The 19,031-nt window shown below is 35.8% G+C and overlaps 1 long non-coding RNA gene across 2 annotated transcripts in view; it reads right to left on the bottom strand.

Annotated features, from left to right (window-relative positions):
- Positions 1-768: 768 nt before the first annotated feature.
- Positions 769-19,031, bottom strand: part of LOC141488113 (uncharacterized) — a 103,333-nt gene continuing 85,070 nt past the window's right edge. Inside the window, exons 3-6 of one of the 2 annotated variants that reach the window (XR_012468586.1) lie at positions 6,547-6,690; positions 4,716-4,843; positions 3,255-3,550; positions 769-1,329 (exon numbers count right to left, since the gene is read on the bottom strand). This is a non-coding gene — a long non-coding RNA (uncharacterized LOC141488113). The remainder of the gene's footprint in view (positions 1,330-3,254; positions 3,551-4,715; positions 4,844-6,546; positions 6,691-19,031) is intronic. The other variant, XR_012468587.1, reaches the window with a different exon arrangement.

Here is a 19,031-nt window from a genome sequence, read left to right as displayed (position 1 = left end):
AGAAAGCTTCTGGATTGATACATGTATTTGAATCATTTTCATAGACAAAGTAAGTAAACATAATTAGTGAATCCTTTGACATTATTAAAGAAATAATCTCTTCATGACTAATATGTAAGCATGTTAAATACAAATGTACATGTACAAAGTTTACTAGACTATTTACCAACTGAGGGGGGAAGGGTGGGAAGGGAGGGTGGAAGAAAATTGTAATTTTTAAATATGCAAGTGGATGAATGTTTAAAAACTTTTACAACATTTAATTGGAAAAATAGGTTTATGTGTAAAGTACTTTGGACAAAATAACAATGAAGATATAATGTGGCACAGTAAAAAAGAGTATCAGCTTTGAAATAGCATCTAGGTTCAAATTGCATTTCTGATGTTTGCTACTTATTTGACCTTGGGCAGCTTATCCACTTGAGCTCAGCTTTCATATCTATAAAATCAAGAATGGGTGTGAGTGTGGTGGATAAGATGGTCTCTGAGGTCCTTTCAGTTCTATAATCATTATTTCACTATCTAGCTAGTATTAATAGTAGATAATTGGAGTACTTGGTTATAAAGACCCTTGAGGCCTTATACAATGCAGAGTTCTGAATCTGGTATCAGAGAATCTTAGTTTGACTCTCAGAGCTGCCATTTGCTACCTGTGTGAGCTAGATCAAGGAGAATGAACTAGATTACCTCTATAGCCCTTCCAATTCTATCTCTGCTATCGTATCATTTTTCACATTGCCATAGTCAAACTATGCTTTTGTCTTCATTCATTGTTTATTAGGTAGATATGTAGCCATTCATAGGAATTTCTTTTCAAAACTGGTGATTCCATGGGAACTTTCCCCATTGAGCTGTACTTCAGTTGTGTATTATAATATGATATCCTCTTTGCTCATTCCCTTCTCCATCCAGACCTATAGTCAATTTCTCTAAGGAGATGAAAATAACCATGTATATCAGGGTTGGCACCTTGCTCCAGTAATAGGAAATTTTATTTATTTTTGTCCATTTTTTCCTCTTCCTTAAACATTCACTCTTTGCAAGACACAGAATTGTCATTCCACTCAAGTACATCACATTCTCCTCACTTGCGAGACTCCATTGTGTCTGCCCCATCAGATGTGGTCATAAGCCATGTACCTTTCAAATTGAAAACTGCATTTTCAGCTCTTGGTTGTCATTTCTTTGATATGTTCTCTCAGCATACAGTCAAGTATTTAGGTCACCAGACAGAGGGTCACCGATAGCAGGTTTCATTCCTGGCTGGTCTATTGACTTGTGATGTGACTTCAGTAAAGTTAGAAACCATTTCCTGACCTAGTTTCCCATCTGAAAAAAGAGGACATTGTCATTTACTCAGCATCTTAGAATATTATAGTTGAGAAAGGATTCAATACTGTTATTTAGCATATTATAAAACTGAGGCCAAGCAGAGTTATGTACCCAAAGACAAGCAAGCAGTTCTGGAACTAGAATCCATTGGTACGGCATTCGTTTTACAATACTATATTGCTTTCCAGTGATATTAAAACTTCATATCTGGTAGTAGCACTGAAAAGTTTTAATGAAAGATGTGTGTCAAGCAGGTTTGATGGTGGTTTGTAGAATAGAAGGTTTTCATTGAGGCAATAAGGCCCGTATAATCTTGGTAAGTTGTAAGAGAGGCTTAGCATATCTAGACTGAGGAAGATGGTAGCTTTTGTTGTGCTCTGTTCAGGCCACATTTTGAATATTGCATTTTATTCTGGAAGTCACATTTTAGGAATGATATTTAGAAACTTTAGAGCAATCAGAGGAAAGCGAACAGGATGATGAAGACTTCAATGATTCCATGTAAAGATTATTTCTAGGTATTAAGGAAATTTACTTGGTGAAGAGAAGACATTCCAAAGCAAGATAAATGTCTTTAATTGTTTGTAGGACCATCTTATGGAAGAAGTTTCCCAACCTGGGAGTTAACTCTCTCCTCATATGTTTTGCTGCCTTGCCAATTTTACCTCCTCATCATTTCATATATCTATCCTCCTTCTTTCTGCTTACATGACCATCAGACTAGCTTAAGCTACAGTCACCCAGTCTCTTCTCTTCAACTAATCCTTAATATAACTATCAAAATAATATTCCTAAACCATAACAGTTTTCTTCTCAATAGGTTCCAGTGATCCATTTTGACTCTTCCGAATACAAATTCTTCTTTTTGACTTTTAAAATCTTTAATACCTGAATTTAGCACACCTTTTCAAGTGTATAGCACATTAACCCCTTTCACCCACTCCATGGTCCACTTCTTGTTTCTATCTTTGCAAAGGCTACTTTTTATACTTGAGATGATTTCCATTCTTACTTCTACCAGGTGCTACTATGGATGGCAAGAGTAATTTCTACTCTCCACTACTCTTCTACTCTCCTATGTCTTCCTAGAGAACTATAGACAAAGGAATTTCCTTCTAACATAACACTTGGTTTTATTGTTGTCATCTGTTGGCAGATATTCCCATTAGTATACTAGGATGACTAGAATTCTATGAATAAATTTGTACAAGTATGATCTTTCCCTTCCATGTATAAGGAACACCAGGAAGTAATGGAATAATATTGGGGGAACTTCATAGGAGATCTCATCCCTTCCTAGGTCGTGATCTGAGAGTTGGAAAACTAGAAACAATAAAGAATAGGTTGCCCTTTTTTGAACTTCTACCAAATAGTCTCATAATCCTTGAAATGTCTGGTGCCATCATTGGGATTACTATTGCCTGCTTTATGGAGGACATTTAATTGAACCTGTCATTTCTTTCAGGACAAACTAGAAGCAGGAACATATGGTGAGGGGAGGCAGAGGAGGCAGAGATATGTCTCATCTGTGCCTCATCCTTGATTGCAAAGGGTTGAGTGCATACACCTTGCACACTCTTAGTGTATGCTATTGGTGTTTGGGCTCAACCCTTAACAATCAGAAGTGAGACTCAGCTCTACCTCACCTGCCATCTCCTCTGCACATGTCCTTGGGAAAAACTGAGGCCTAGAAAGTTGTGATTTTCCCAAGGTTATGCATGTAGTGAAATAATTGAGATTTGAATTCAAGTACTCTGATTCTAAAGTAAAAACTCTAGGCTCTGAATAAATAGTTTGCCAAACTAAACTCTCCTGTCTACATTGGAGGAGAATGAACATTGTTCTTCCCTTGCATCATCTCAGTTTAGGTATTTGAGCCTTACAAGAGAGGGCAGATTTTTGAAAATGTCACTTTAAATCACCTCTTGTTGAATCACTTGCTGTATTCTGCTCCTCCAGAGTTTTCTTTAAATAGAGTCTCCTTGAAATTCTTCTATAGCCTTTGTTTTGTATTCTACTCAAAGGACTTCTTAGAATTGCTCCTTTCTTCTTCTCCTCATCCATCATCATTTCCCTTTGCACAGAAAAGAATTGTTGTCTTCTTCAGTTTGTGAAAATAGGTAAGTTCTCCCTTTCAGCAATCACTTGCCAGATACTGGTCCCAACAGGTCCTTGGTTTCCCAACTAGAAGCATTCATTCTTACTTCAAAGACTGTTCCTGTGTCAAAGTAAATAAAAGCATCATATTAAAATGTTTTCTGAGGCACATACATAGATTCTAAAAAATACTCAGAGAGAGTGTATGGCTTTCTTTGTCTGCCTCACTAGCTCTGTGGGCATCATAGTAATTAACTTCTATTATTAAATCACTGGTTATTGATTCCGAGGTTTAATGCCATTTATAGCCTGAATCCTGTTCTATTCGTGTCAGAAGGGAAGATGCCTACTGACAATGACAAAGAATCTTTATGAGATTGTGTTTATAGAGGAGGTTGATTACCTTTAAGGTAACCCATTTACCACAATAGACACACTTTCATCTCTGGTATCACATATTGAATAGTCATTCCATATCCCAGAAACACTAGTTGTGTTACAGTGTACCTAAACAAGAGTTTCTAAATACTCACAAAGTGAACATTTCCATTTCTTTCCATTCAGACAATAATAAATGTGAAACTGCAGACTGAAATATAGATTGATGATAGATAGATAGATAGATAGATAGATAGATAGATAGATTTGGAGTCTGAACATCTGAGTTCAAATCCCACGTTGGCTACTTTTGTGCAGAATAAGGGTATTAAATCATATGACCTTAAATTTTCCTTCACATTCAAATCCATAATTTCTGATCATCAGCAAAGTAATTCATGCAATTTGCCTTAAAATATATTCCACAACATCAGTTACCTCACAATGCTTGTCTCCTGATGCTAACTACCCAAATGTATTTCATATCCAGAGACAAGAATAACAGATAGACTCTTATTTACATTAACAGGGAATAAGCAAAGATGGTTTGATATTCAATCTGGTTTAGTGTGTTTTCACCTGAGAAAGGAAAGATTATGGAACTATGTGATTGTTGGATGTGAACAGAGGAAATAATATCCTTCACAGCAGAAAAAAACCCCAAAATATTTAAGTGATCAATAATTCTTAATTTTTTATATTCTATATAAAGTTAAAGCAAAATGAAGATGTATTCTAAGCATCTGACCCTTAATATTGATTATCAGTGGCATGTAAAATGAACAACATGCTCCAGGAAAATTGGACTTTTAAACATATTTATACAAGCATTTCAAATAGATGCTATGATTTATCTTATGGTTCCTTTTCCAGATGTTATATGGTATTGGTGTATGCTTGTTAATCACCTATTAAATCCCTCCAGACTCTTTGGGAGCCATGTGGAGGCCATTCCAAGTCCTCTGCTGATGGAGATGGAGAGAAATTGTATTCTGTCAGCAATCCCCTCTGTCAACAGACAATGAATCTGATCCTACTAAAAAAATTAAAATAAGAAGTTAATATTTTAAAGCCTACAAGATGACCACTGAGTTCTCTGGAAGAAGAAATTTCGTAATACCTGAGAATTAATATACTTACAAAATGGGATTTTTATTTATTCTTTTGCTATGATTGATTGATTGATATGGTCAATTCATTGAAAACTTCAAAAGTTTTACTGTGGCAACCATTAATTTTTCTTTGCAATATAACTGCATTAACACACATGTAGCATACATTTATATACAAATATTATCATATAATATAAATATACAATAATCTTACAAAATATTTATATGTACATTGACATTGACATACAAAGAAACATAATGTGTAAATTGACACATGTATATATATATATATATATATATATTCATATATGCATTGTATGTATGCATTCACAGATAAAGGAAAATCCCAGTTAGGAAATTTCTTCTACCAAAGCAGATCAACAGCTCTTCTGTATCTTATAGTCTTAGAAAGTTTCCTAGGGAGCTAAGAAGTTAGAAAGTTTCCTAGAAAGCTAGCAGGAAACAGAATCAGAAATAGTACTAAAACCAAGTCCTTCTTGACTCTTAGGTTAGTTCTCTAGCTACTCTCCATTCTTTCTCTCAAAGGTATTGACATGCATCGAGTCTATATCTATTCCAAATGTTTTATGTTTGTATATATGTCTATTTATACACACATATATGCATATATTAATCCAATTTTACATAAAAACAATTACATCTTTCAGTAATTTTTGTCTTTCTTGACTTTATTAATCCAATGAAATAAGTCTTTGTTCAGAACCTACTCTATGCAAAGCTTTGATCTAGACCCTGAGAGTAAACAGACTGAAATAAAAAAAATATCATTGACCACAGGTATCATACTTTATTGAGGTGACATGCATTTTAATTAGAATCATATCACTGTAGTTTAGGACCAAATGCAATGAAAATAAAGAATATAACTTTATTTTTTCATAGGTCCTTTGTGTTTCATCCTTGCTGGGAAATTCTAGTGTGGAAATTTCCTCCACTAATGTAATAAACTTATCTACAAATTATTCTAGAGAGCTGCCTTAAAAAGTTCTGTGATTTTACAGCTAATACCTATCAGAAAAAGAATTTGACCCCAAATTTTCCTGATTCTAAGACTAATTATCTATTCCAGCGATATCAAGGTTGTGGCCTGTCAGTTCCCAGAAAAATTGTCACAAAACTTCCTAAGGTCCAACTAGATTAAAAATAATAAAAAGGGGCAGCTAGGTGGTGCAGTGGATAAAGCACTGGCCCCTGAGTCAGGAGGACCTGAGTTCAAATACAGTATCAGACACATAATAATTACCTTGCTGAGTGACCTTGGGCAATCCCTTAACCCTACTGCCTTACTAAAACTAATTAAAATACAACATAGTTGATACTAATTTGCATTTTTAAGCCAATATTTAACCTGTCATTATCTATTTTTATTTCAGTTTGACACTACTGCTCTTCTCCTTATGCTATACTGGTTCTCTTGAAACATATTAATCAATTTGACAACAAGCATTTTTAAAAATTTACTATGGACTGGTTTTTTTAATAAGTCTAAGGATTAAATGGAGCATTATAAAATAGTTTTAAGATGTTATTTAACAAGTTAAACAAATGAATACAACATAGGATACCTTATGATTTAAGATAAAGTAGAAATTAATGAGTTGCTTACATATTTTAATATTATATTTCTGATGTCCAAAAAATAAGATAAATCAAGCTCCCTCCTCCATTCCCTGCTACTTGTTTGGTGAAGCCTTTATGGTGGGAAGAAATGGACAAGAGTTGGCAGGAATGAATGGGCTGGTATTCGCATCTTTGAAAGAAAAAAACATATTGAACTATAGATGACTGGAGTAGTACAAGTTATTCCAAAAGGTTTGCAGTTTAATCTTTAATAGCTGAAAACCACACTAAACTTTTGAGGATACTTAGTATTATTAATTCTTTTTTTCTTTGTTTTGTTTTTTGCAAAGCAATGGGTTTAAGTGACTTGTCCAAGTTCATATAATTTAGATAATCATTAAGTGTTTGAAACTGAATTTGAACTCAGGTTCTCCTGATTCCAGGGCCAGTGCTCTATCCACTGTGCTATCTAGCCACCTATGTATAATTGATTCTTAAAGAATTATTGGGCATTCTCATATAAGTCTGTATTCAATTTGCTTCCAAAAACGAGCAATATTACCTGTTCCCTTAAAAGGACTGAACCATTCAGATTTTAAAGTAAAAGAAGTAGCATCTGCAAAAAAGTAATTTTTTTCATTTGAAATATGATTGACTTAAGAATTTGGAGTTGTCACCTGATCTAAAACATTAGAAACTTCCCTTTTTAGAGAAGTTATCTATTCATTTAAAAGGATTACTATAGTTTTACTAATTTTTAATTTGCAGAGATTAGAGAAAAATTTATTTGAGGGGGGGAATAGGGTGAAGATAAATTATGCTCAACTTCCCTCCCAGAGGCAAACAACTGAGCTCTGAAAGTCTGAGTTAAATCATATATCTGAATTGCTAGCAGCAACTTTGAATCCAGATAGTACATCTGCTGGCCTGCAGAAAAGATGACTTGTTGGATTGGCATCTCCTTCTTCTATATTGGGCAAAGAGAGTTTATAAAAGGGTGTGTGATCTAGGCAAAAATTAGTGTTTCGGATGATAGAACTGTCATTTAATTCTTGGCCTAAAAAGAAAAATCTGTAAGCAATTTAATGAATATGATTTACAACCAAGTTTGAAAAGGATAACATGTGTCTTCAAGACGCCTTGAGCATAGAATAAATAGGGAACTGTCCAGTCACTTGAGCTTTCTTTCATCTTACAGCTTACTCAAATATTCTCAAGAAACATTTTAACTTTGGGCATTTGTGACATCCATGGAATGGAAATCCTTTGTTAGAATTCCATGGGTGGCTTAACATTGATTTACATATGAGTCTTATGTTTTCCAGAAATGCACTTGTTAATGAGTCACAGTGAATTTAATTACTTTAGAGTCACTAACACCTCAAGAGAGTGAAAACTAAAATTACAAGCTCTGTATGAGTTATGATTGGTAGAATCAGAATATCTTGCCATATCCTATATCAAAATAAAAGGCAGGGCTCAAATGGTTCTGGATCAGACAGTGACCATAAAAATGAGTAGGAAACTGCAGCCCATGCCTGAGCAGTAAGTGACAGAATCAGAAAATAGATAAGAAAGATAAATCTCATCACACAGATAAAAATTCACAGAATCATAGAATCCCAGATTTGTCAAATCTAAACCTGATCAGTATAACCTTATAAAACATTCTTAAGAAACTTAAAACCTCTGCTTGTAGAAACAATCTCCTGAACCAACTCATTCTACTTTTAAACAGCTCTAATTGTTAGGAAGATTTTCTTTATTTGCAGCTGTCCTGAATTTTCCACCTCTGCCCCCTAGTTCTGCCCTTTGAGGTCAGACAGAACCTTTTTAATCCCTCTTCCACATGGCAGGTCATCAAATACTTTTAAGACACCAAGTTTATATGATAGCAGTCTCACAAAAAATAGCAGATAGCTGAAACTATTTGCTGTTAATAAAAGATTTCTTAACTTCTTACAAAGACTCCTCAGCTCACTCAGACTGACCTCTCAATTAACCCCATAATTGGACATTATTGCCTTAAGTAATGTGAGTCTTGACGATCTTCATCCGAATAGAAATTGAAGACACTAATACATTACTGAAAATGGGGGAGAGATTGCAATATATACTTTTTACTTATAATAGTATGTTTTGACATGACCTCAAAAACTTTTGATTATTAAATCTTATTCAAATTTTAAGGTATATTTTGGATTTTCCTTTTAGATAGAATGGAATATATCAAGAAAACAGTCTTATAAAAAGGTATATCCTTATTTGTCTTATTCTTCTATTCAGTTTTCTAAATTTATATGGAATGGAACAAAATACAATTAAGATTCATGCTCCATTATAGAGGAAATCTTGGCTCTGAGTTTGTTCTTTAATGGGACCATTTTAGTTTATGGACTTATGCCTATTGACTAAAACTCTTTCTACTTATAGTTGTAAAAGATTTTCCAGAGGAATTTTGTCAGCTTAGAGTGATTAAAGGGGTATGGATATGGTTTAGCTCAGTGGGTTGAGGCTATCTACTGGATTGTATACTTGTTGATCTCACTGGAAATGAGTGTTTTGGTCTCATAGCAGAGGGTAGAGATAATCTGATTGGATTGAACTACTTCAGTGAAAAGTCATCCCTTTGTATTGGATATATAAAATATGCTATTTATCCCAACATTGGACAACAAAAGAGATGTAACAGTATTGGTACTAGGTGCTGATCTAGGTTTTAAGAGTGAAAAGCCAGAACTAGGGCCACAGGACTCCTCTCAAGGAGCTACTTGTAGTAATTATGAAGAACCAAGGGCACAGGTACTATGTGGTATCACATATTCACACTTTGAGATAAAAGTCTGCCATAACTTCTTGGTTATTTCTCACCTCTGCTAGAAAGGATTTAGTTATATATCTTAACCCTCTGGATAGAAGATGGAGGAAAGGGAGGGGTGTCTCCTGGACAAGGCTGAGCTTCTGGAGAATTATAGGATCTGAGCTTCTGGAGAGGAGGGGGAAGTGTTTGGAAAACATTGACTTGTTGGGTAAAAAGAGGATAAAGGATGTAGTTTCAAAGCTGAAAAAATTGCCATGAAACATAAAAACAAACACTTGGGCTTGGTTTCTCACAGTTATATGAGTTATTTGGGTAGTTCTATGGTCCTATGGGGCAAAGGGTTACCTCCTTTGCAACCCCAAGTTCATTTTATAACCTGGGAGACTTCTAATACTATACAGTAGTACTCTAGGCCAAAAGTCTAATTTTATATTCATAATATTCATAATTGGGAATATATTTTATGATTCATTGGAAAAGAGAAGAGCAGTGTTTCAACTGTTTTTATTGTATTCTGAGGCCTCTGTGGCATCTCTTCTTTCTCTGGAATGATATAAATATAATCCCATATCTAATATGGTTGTCTTTAATTGATGAGTAGAGAAAATAAGATAATGTATGTATAGTAAAATGATCCTTACCCTTTAACATCTAGAGGGATGAAAGAACACATTTTTATAATACTATGCTTAGGCACTTTTGTTTTTAATTATGAAAAAAACTCCAAGGACTTTGAGATCTACCCCCATCAATGGAATGACGCATATGGAAACAAAGACTGATTGGGTCTTAAGGTGAAGGGAAAAATGTGAGTTTAGCTTGGTCATTAGCTTGGAAGGGGGACAGCTCGTGGTTTAGGAAATTTAAGGAAAAAGGAATGGCATCCCTACAGGGAGAAACTATTGAGTTGAGTATAAGCTTGCTGGCAGAAAATAAAGTGAAGTAAATGATATCAGGAAACATTTGGAACTGGCACTGTGATATCTAAAGACCTTTAAAAATCATTAATGATGTATTTTATACTTTTTCTTAAATATCAATAAAGCCAATTAAGCTTGCAACTATTTACTTTTGGGTAAAAGAATTTTAACACAGAAAATGTCCATAACAATTTGTCACTAGTTCATTCCATTAGTGTTCTTTGTTTGCCCATTCATTCCCATTCACTTGTCCTTTAAAAACATGTTTACAAAGCAAATTCTCTGTGCATTATAAGAGTTATTATTATATGGTAATGGTATTAAGTATTAGCCTTCCAGGATAGGATGGAGGAAAGAGATATTCTCTGCCCAGTTGCCAGGAAGGTATAAAATACAATAGGGATACTACAGGGAATATCAGAGTGCTTTCTATTTGAATAATGTGGTCAGTTTGGTTATAACTATTTTACATTAAGTATAAACACAATAGTCACTCAATAAGTATTTATTAAGTGCCTACAAGTCCCAGGCACACTACTAAACTGCTAAGCTTTCACAAGATTAATGTTGGTTAAGGATAGCCAGTTAGATCTGTGTAAGTTTTGTAGCCTCGTAGAGATTTCAAAGTGGAACAATTCATTTGCACAAACATTGTGCATTGTGGTTGGTGTTGATTATAAAAAGGTAAAATGAAAAATGACATCACTTCTTAAGGAAATTAAATTCTACTGGGGGGCTGGATATTAAATTAGATTAGGGAAAACAGAGCTTGATGAGAGAAAGAATGGTTCTTTTTTTTAGGTTTTTTTGCAAGGCAAATGGGGTCAAGTGGCTTGTCCCAGGCCACACAGCTAGGTAATTATTAAGTGTCTGAGGTCAGATTTGAACTCAGGTACTCCTGACTCCAGGGCTGGTGTTCTATCCACTGCGCCACCTAACTGCCTCAAATGGTTCCTTGTTAAAAATTTTAAATAATATTTTATTTTTTCCTCAATGAAATTTTGTGAAAATTTTTTGCATTAATTTTACTTGATTTCAAGTTCCATATTTTCCTCCCTCTTTCCTTCCTCTCTCCATTTAAAAAATGTCAGTTTGATTTCTTTTATACATGTGCTATCATGTATAATATATTTCCATATTAGTCTCATTCGTGGCAGAAGAAACATCAAAAGGAAGAAAAATAAATAGGAGAAAGAATAAAGTAATTAAAGAAAATATGCTATGATCTGCATTTAGTTCTTTATGTGATTTGGATTGCATTTTCCTTTATTAGTCCTTTGTAAATGTCTTGGATCATGGGGGAGTGGGAACTGGACTGAAAAACAACAGTTTTCCATTGATCAATATACAGTTTCACTGATACTGTATCCATTTTCCCCTGGTTCTGCTCTTTTTACTTTTCATCAGTTCATACAAGTCTTTTCAGGTTTTGATGAAATCTGCCTGTTCATCATTTCTTATTACACTATAGAGTTCCATTATATTGTATACCACAGCTTTTTCACCCATTCCCCAATTGATGGGTATTGCCTCAATATCCGATATTTTGCCATCTTTACAAGGGCTGCTTTAATTATTTTTTGCAGATGTAGGTCCTTTTACCTTTTAGGCTTTTTGGGATATAGACATAGTATTGGTATTGCTGAATTGAAGAGCATGAATAGTTTGGTTGTCCCTTGGCCATAGTTATAAATTGGAAAGAATGAGCCTTGAACAAATTGCACCTGGCTTCTTGGAGGTGGAAATGAGAAAAAAGCAGATAGGGTTTCTCTTGTATAGATTCAAAGAGTGATAGGTGAAGAGAATACTGAATCTGGAAAATGGTTGGTAATATGGTTTGTCTAGACTAGAGTTCATGATAGTATATAGCCTGTAATAAAGCTAAAAGGTGGATAGGATAATGATGTTTGTCCCTTGTTCTCAAAGAAGGCCATGGCATCAGAGAAGTGATAACATGATAAGCACATGAGATGAATTTGAATGTAGGGGTGCTGTGCCCAGTCACCAGCTTCACTTTCTACTCTAGAACCATCTGAATCCAGTGACCACATATGAATCAAGATGACCAGAAAAACCCTGGATGCCTTATATCCAGAGTTAAATGATTTACCCAAGATTACACAATTAGTAAATGTTAAATGTTTGAGACTGCATTTGAACTACTGTCCTCCTGACTTCAAGATCAGTGTTCTATTCACTGTGCCACCTAGGTAGGAAGTCAGATTGTGGAGGTCTTTATAAACTGTAAATTGGAAGGAAAGAAGAAAAAAGATGGAAGGCAGGAAGAAGGAAAAAAAGGAGGGAAGGAAGGAAAGAAAGAAGGAATAGAAGAAGAAGGGAAGAAAGAAGAAATGAAACAGGAAAAGAAGGAAGGAAGGAGAGAATGAAACTGAAAGAGGAAGGAGAAAAGGAAGGAAAGGAGAAAGGGAGGAGGGAAGGGAGAATGAAGGAAAAAATAAAAGGAAAGACAGGATGAAACAAAGGAGGGAAAGTAGGAAAGGACTAAGGAAGAAAGAAAGGGAAGAAAAAAGCAAGAAGGGAAGAGAATTAGGAAGGAAAGAGGAAAGGAAGGAAAAGAAGGAAAGAAAGAAGGGAAGATAGGAAAGAAAGTGGGAATGAATGAGGTAGAGTGGGAAGAAGGGAAAGAAGAAAGGATGGATGGAAAGTAAAGTGGTTAGAATACAAATACAAGTGATATTGAGTTTTCCCACAAAGAATTTACATTCTAAAAGAGAAGGCTCCACCTCTGAGTGACTGGTAGCCAGGGAAGGGAATTTTGATTGAAATAGTCAGAGGCATGGTTAGTTTATTTTTATAACATTCTAAATCATGATAGTTTTGTCTGATTAATGAGATCAGAGTAGGAGGTAGAAATATGTGGCAGGTTCTGGGTATATACCTAGAAGCAGAGTGGTTTGGAAGATGTCTGGGAAGATGCCTGGATGACTGGAACATGAGTCTTGGTCTAGTTCTGGGGAATGGGCCAGGTGAGATTGGAAGGAATTTATTTTATCCTGAGAGTAATTAGGAGAGGGATGATTGTAAGGGACTGTTGTGTGTGGGAGTACTGTAAAGTTTCAGCACCGGTGTCCTCTAGCACCAGAGCGTTATTTACTGGTTGATCATAGAGTACCATGGGAGTGGGAGTGGACCAGAGACTGGAGAGGATATTTAAGCACTTGTATTTTGTTTAATAAATGGAGATCTAGATCTTGGTGTACAGGGAGAATTTGTCTCTCTTGTCTCTCTTGTCTCCTGCCCTTTCAATGCTGGCCTAGGAAAAGGATAAATGAGTCCAGAAAGGAACTCAACAGATGATAATTGAAAATTTTTGACAAAGCAATGACATAGACTAGAGTGGGGAACTTGTTTCAACCAATGGTCATTTGTATATTTATAACATCATTCAGAGCTATTTTTGTTCAAACATTTAATTGATACCCCTAAAAGGTTCCCAGATTTATTGAATTTTGAGTTCTATTTGCTATTGCCTGGCAGCCCAAGTCCAAATAGCATGTGAACAGGAAATTCCTTCTCCTGAATATTAATTTATGATTAAGGAAGATGCTTTTGTTACCTATGTGGATGATGGTCTGAGGGAGAGGGGTCAGTTAGAAACTGACTGTACTTCTGCTCTTTCCACCTTTCTGATGAAACCTTGCATATCAAGTCCATGGGAGTGTCATCCTGTTGAGAGACAGGATGGTCATTTCTAACCTCTATCACCTTCTTCAAGGTAGATTTTATTTCTTCTAGGGAATAGGAGGTTAGGGGTAGAAGCTTAATCTCCTCAGAGAGAGGGAAATACCAGGCTGGAATTATTTATCCATTTACTCCCTTCAATATTATTAGTCTAGACGATATAGTTTTCAGATTCATCTAAACTTTGTATCATTGTTGCTTTAATGAGAAAAGAACTCCAAGCTTTGTATTCAAAACTTGACCCTTTTCCACCAAATACAAATTCCACATAGAACACACACAATGCAAAGCAACCTATTTATTCAAGTCAATAACAAAACATAAATCAGAGAAAGACACAACAGATTGAATGAGCTCTCTCTCCTACATTGACCTGAGATAGCTCAGCAGAGAGAGAGAGAGTCCTAATTCTCACTCAAGGGGAAGTTTCCTGAAGTCTCCTGAAGCAAGCTGGGATATAGATATAATGGTGATTGCCAGCTCCATGTCTTGCCAGAGTTCTTTCACCTTCTTTCTTGAAGCTGGAATCTAGAAATATTTGCAATATGAACAGAGTTCAAAAAGACTCAAAGATACCATAGCTCTCTTCTCTTCTTCAGTCACCAATTCTTCTCCAATCCTTATGTAGATATAGGACATTGATATTGGCTAATGAGAAGAGGCAATAAGGTGGTTCAGTGGGTGGATCTGGAGTCAGTAGGACCTGAGTACAAGTTCCAGCCTCAGCTACTTATTTGCTGTGTGGTCCTGGGCAAGTCACTTAACAACTATTTGCCTTAATCCAATGGAGAAGGAAATGATAAACCACCCCAGTATTTTTGTTAAGAAAACCTTTTGGACAGTATTAGCCTGCTATGGTTCATGAGGTCATGAGGGTCAGTCACTACTGAATGACTAAATACAAAAACAGTAAAGAAGAAAAGTGGGTACCAATGGGTTTTGGGATTCGGGTTTACACTTGGAGTGCTTGACTCCGTAGTTCTATAATGAAGCATCCTTAGAGGCTATAGTCTTTCAAGTTTTCCATGGCATTATGCCTGGACTTGTTGCTGATTCCATGGATCCTAAACTCATGTTCATCACTGCTCACAGCAATTCAAAATCCTTTCTATTTTAGCAAATCCAAATCCTTTCCTCCTGGGATAGCCAGAGTTAAAACAGCTAAATATAATTCTGTTATGCTTATTCTATTTGGATGAAAACCCATTACTTTTTCAAGACCTTTAATTAAATGATTTTCATTTTTTCCTTGAATTCCTTTTCTTTAGTTTTTGATATGTTGTAGCTCCCGTCAATTTTAATTATATTTTTCTGTTTCCTAAGTCCTTATTTTCATTTGCAACTTTATGAACTCTTATTATTTGAAAAACATAGAGGAACTATATTTTAACTTCAAATGTAATCTAAAAATATTTAGAACAAACTAGAATTAACCTTTTTTCATGTTGCAATCATCCCTCAAATTAATAAAAAAATAATATTGAAAAAACAAAATAAAAACTATGAAGGTCCTTGAAGTTTGAATGTTCAAGGGATCTATCAAATTCCAATTAACCACTGTGTACCTTTGCTATAGGCCTCCTTTGTAGAGGATACAGGTAACACTCAAAAAGTTAATACAGATAAAACACAAAAGAGTTAAACTGTAGTCCTTCTCCCTCATTTCCTTCCTAACCCTCTCCCTTTAAACTGGTGCCTTCTTTTCTCCTTCCCCATCACATACAGACCTTGTCCTAATCGATGTTCATTTAGTTTTATCATAAGTAATACTCTACCTGTAATCTTCTATACACAGTTGGATTAATTTAGTCAGGCCTTGCTTTGATCATGCAGGGGTGGGACTGGACATAGTCAATACTCAGTATCGTTTTTAGCATCTTGTCTCTCCCTCCCATTCTTCAATCTTTAAAGCTAAATCTGTGTCCTCATCAGCAATACTGCAGAATGCATGCAGATGTGGACCCACAAAAAATATGGGTGATCAGAGGTTTCTACAACTGCAAGAGGAAAATGCAAGTACCCCCTACAATGCCTATTTCCTTTTTTTTTTTTTTTTTTTTGGAAATTTGCAGCTAAACAGTGTTAATCTCCAGAGGAGGTTGGGCCCAGAGGCTCACCAGCCTGGTTTCCAAAAGGAAGATACAAAACACTGGATACTCATCAAAACTGAATAGAAGCTTCTGGCAGGGCTCCCACCACCATTTTGGCACTCATGATTTCAGTCTCAGCTTAGTAAATGTTCCCTTAGGCTAGGAAATAAATTGCTGGGTAGCAGACACTGGGGAAATTAAAACTTGAGCATCCTGTGTCTTCCCCTTCCTCTCTTCGGTATGAATTGTATCCCTGCAGCTGTTGCCACTACTATCCTTGCCTTTATTCTTACAATAGAAAGCATTCCGTTCCAATTCCTGATATTCATTTTCTCATGGATCCATTACACAAGTGAGGTATGGTGACAAAAGTTAGAGGACCTAAGTTTAAATTCTAACTGCTTCCAACTACCTTGTGACTTTGGGTAAATCATTTCATCTTTGTGGATCTAAGTTGTGGCATGTGTAAATTGAAGGGGTTCTAAATTTCTAATCTCTCTTCAAGCTCTAAATCTTTGATCCAGTCTCTGAGAGGAGCTGAAAGGACCATAGAGGGCAAAGACCCTTCTCCAGGGAAGTTTTAAAACCATTCTATCATTTACTGATAAAGATGTGATTGCAATTGAGAGATTCTCATTTAGATTTCTGTTGTCTATTTTGTTTTGTTTTTGCATAGATTTTTTTTTTTTTTTGTTTTGGGAAGCCAGTGTTTGGTTTCCATCAAAGACTTTTTTCTCCCTATCTCCATTTCCCCAGACCTGTTTATCTGTGACTGCTAAATAACATGCAGTGGAATTAGAAACCACTTTAAGAGAATGAAAGTGTGAATAAAAGGGAGGTAGGAGGAAGAGGCGGGGGGAGAAAGAGGAGGAGAGGGAAACCAATAGAGAGGGGAGAGGAGAGCAGACACATCTGTTTCTTTCCTCCTCTGCACAGCTGTATGGAGTACTTAACAGTGAAATTTGAAACTAGCCCTGAGTCACTTGCTTTAGTTTGTTTTACAAGTCTGCAAAAGGTATAACCTCACCTAGAACCTTAATCCTTTCAGGTAAATGTGGACCATGTTTTTCATCAATCCACAAGTTTTGACCCTCCCACCTGAAAAAATAGCAAGCTTAGAGAGATTTTTCCTCTATAGCCAGGTGATTCCTTCTAGGTGCTGATTCTGTATTCAGCTATAAATATCCGAGCCCTGGGGTACAGGGAATGTCAGCCCACAGGAGGGGAACTCAGCTGAAAAGTTAGCACAGTCCCCTCAGAGTCAAATCCATGAAGCTCAGCAAAGCTTGGCTGGAGAGGGACCATTGCTCATCTTTGTCCTGGGTATTCCCCATTAAGAGAAATAGATTGAAAGATAAAAGAACTATCTCTTACTTTGCAGGAGATCCTGTGATAAAAAGTAAAGTAAAGGCCTCATGGCATTCTAGTTCTGGGACCAATCTCACAGGAATTTTTAGAAATGTCAGGACTTACTACTGCATCTGAAAAATCACCCTTTGTGTGGTCACAGCTCTCTGCCAAGGCTGTATCTTGAGTTAAAAGAAAGCACTTTGGAATCTGACTGTGGGATGCCCTCCCTGAGGAGGGGATATGCATTTGGTTCTGTGTTGACTACATGGGAGTTGAAATTCACAAATGGATTTAGGCTAAATTTTTCTAGATTTTTTGGTATTAACCAACAAACTTGGGAGGTTTTGTTTTCTCCTATTTTTTTTCAAACAATTACTTCTGTGAAGCCAGAAAAGTCTTTGATGAATAGATAAAGTAGCAGGAATAAAATGATCACAAGCTATTTAGGTTTAGGGAAAGCTGAGAGGAGTGACAGAAATAGTTCTGATGCTTCTAAGAACCTCTGAGAGTGAAGTAAAATTGCAGACACCTGGTAGCTTTCAAAGTGTAGCTATTTTACCTCTTCTACAATTTCTAGCTCATTCAGTAGTATCCCAGAATCATGGCATTCCAGAGCCATAAGGGAACTCTGAGGTCATCAAGGTGGTATAATAATAGAGTGCTGCTCAGAATGACCTTAACTCAATCCTGTTTCAGACACTGGCTGCAATGCTTGGGAAGTTAAAGACTTATATGTGCCTCAGTTTCTTTATCTCATCTATAAAATGAATGGAGTTGGACTCAATGACCCTCACAGTCTTTTTTAGCTTTAAATATATGATCCTATATATTCCAAAAGTTCTTAATCTTTTAGTCTACAAAGATTGTATGCCATGGAAATTTTTGCATATAAGCATATATATTTCTATCTCTATCTTTTCATCTATTCATCTAGCTATTCACCTATCTATAAATTCATTGAACCCAGGTTGAGAAATTTTGACGGAGATAAACTTTCCCTTCCTGAGCTTGAATCCTCTCTGCACATCCCTGGCAAACAATAGTCTGATCCCTATTTCAAGACTTCAATTGATTGGGACATCACTGTTACCCTATCAAGTGGTCTAGTCTACTTTGATGCAACTTCAATTGTTAGGAATTTCCTTATTATACTGAACTGACATTTACCTTCTTCAACTTTCAATCTTTGGGTTGAATCTGCCCTCTGTGACTAACAGTATACATACTATTTATTACTCTTCCACATAATAAGCAAATTAAATCCTTGAGAAAATATCTCATCCTTCCCACCTTTATCTCTCCCATGCCATCTCCCACCTTTTATTAGCACATCTCTGTGTTGAATCTTCCAAGGTCTTTAATTGATCCTCATGCAGTTTTTTAGACACTTTTTTGGTCATACTGAATGTTTGAAAGAATTTACCATCAGTGTGGTACCTGACCTTGATATGACATTCATATTCATTGAAGATATCTGACATGACTGAAATAATCATGCTAAAAAACCATGCGAACAAAGCATGCAGCTTTATTCACTCATTGGTGACTGGGAAAGTAATGCTCACTATCCAGAACCTGGACAAACCTGCCATCATGATTTGGACATGCAATACTGATGATTTCTATGAGCAACCAAATTTTGACATGA

The sequence above is a fragment of the Macrotis lagotis genome, chromosome 1, assembly GCF_037893015.1.
Source record: "Macrotis lagotis isolate mMagLag1 chromosome 1, bilby.v1.9.chrom.fasta, whole genome shotgun sequence".
Classification (NCBI taxonomy): domain Eukaryota; kingdom Metazoa; phylum Chordata; class Mammalia; order Peramelemorphia; family Peramelidae; genus Macrotis; species Macrotis lagotis.
This window is presented reverse-complemented; position numbering and strand designations above follow the sequence as displayed.